The sequence below is a fragment of the Aplysia californica genome, unplaced genomic scaffold, assembly GCF_000002075.1.
Source record: "Aplysia californica isolate F4 #8 unplaced genomic scaffold, AplCal3.0 scaffold00213, whole genome shotgun sequence".
NCBI classification, from domain to species: domain Eukaryota; kingdom Metazoa; phylum Mollusca; class Gastropoda; order Aplysiida; family Aplysiidae; genus Aplysia; species Aplysia californica.
The window spans coordinates 891,562-892,952 of record NW_004797483.1 but is presented as its reverse complement, the minus strand read 5'-3'; positions in this window follow the sequence as shown (position 1 = coordinate 892,952).

The window sequence follows — 1,391 nt, the reverse complement described above, 5'->3', positions numbered from 1 at the left end:
CCAAAATACCAAAAAAACAGAAGCCGTAAAGTACAGTACAGTACAGTAAAGTAAAGTACAGTAAAATAAAGTAAAGTACTCGTAAGGGTAAAGTGTATCTCTGGCTGTCTCTCGTTCTCTCTGTCTCACCACCCCTGTGAACGTAATATTATTCGTATTGTATACAGGAGTGCATGGAATCGCGCGTATGCATTCATACTTTTTTCCCGTATTTGCTCTACGGTTTTACTTTTTATCTTTCTTTACATATTCCAGATTATGATAAAATCCCCATATCTCCTTGCATTAGCTGTGACATATATTTTGAACGGCTCATGCGGTCTTTACAATTGTACGAATCACCCAAGACATGCAGCCGTAGCACATTTCATACATCGCTGCCCTCGGTGCAACTTTCATTGTAATTTCCTGAGCGCCATTGCTTCACTCCGAGCAGCGGTGGGGAATCCGGGTGTTCAAAGAAGAGTTTAAAAGTCAAATATGTGCCGGAGAGGATTTTAGACTGATGTTATTTATGTGTGTATCATATATGCTTTGGTTTCCGTGTTTCTTTTTAAAAATTTTTGGTGCTAACCGACGTATGTGGTGTAGCTGCCAGGCGCTTCGTCGTAGCTCGCAGATGATCTGAGATCGATTCCCGTGTGGGGAGAATTTTTTATCGAGTATCTCGGTCTTTCTGCGGGGACGTTGTTGTGTCCCTCTCAGCCCGGGTTGGTCCGGACAGGCGTGGTCGAAGCTCGCCCCCTGAATGATCTAAATTGTGTCGATGGGAACGTAAAAGGCCTTCATTACAACAAACAAACACCCCACCCCCCCAAAAAAAAAAAAAAAAAAAATTTAAAACCCAACTACAACAACAAACCTCACAATGTGCTATTTCAGGGGGGAGGCTGTAGTCTGTTAGATAGGTTTTTTGTGTGCTGTTTTTGCTGTTTAAAAAAAAATCTAAGCTTGCCTTAGTTTTTGTAGTCTATTACTTTACTTTATGGTTACTTTAAAGTTATTTATTTACCCCCAAAAAAATGTCTTCGTACGTGTGAGATTCGCTGCAACTTTGTTTAAAAGCCGTTGAATAGGGGCCTGCTCCATTCATGATTCACGTTTTTCCCCCTTTCTTTTGTTGCGGATCACTGGCGCTGCGGACCACTTGAACAACACATATGAATTATCTACAGGCCCGGTGTTTTATTGTCAAAAAGGGACTGAATGACTCTTGGAGTAATGGGAGATTTATGTATTGATTTGTTGAGTTCGATTTCTGTGAGTGTATTATGTTGCAACGAGCGAGGTGTATGACTTGTGTCAGGTGAATGTCTGCTAGATGGGTGAAGGTGTGTTGGGGGATGAGTGGGGAGGGATGGGGGGGAATTGAGAGAGAGAGAGAGAGAGAG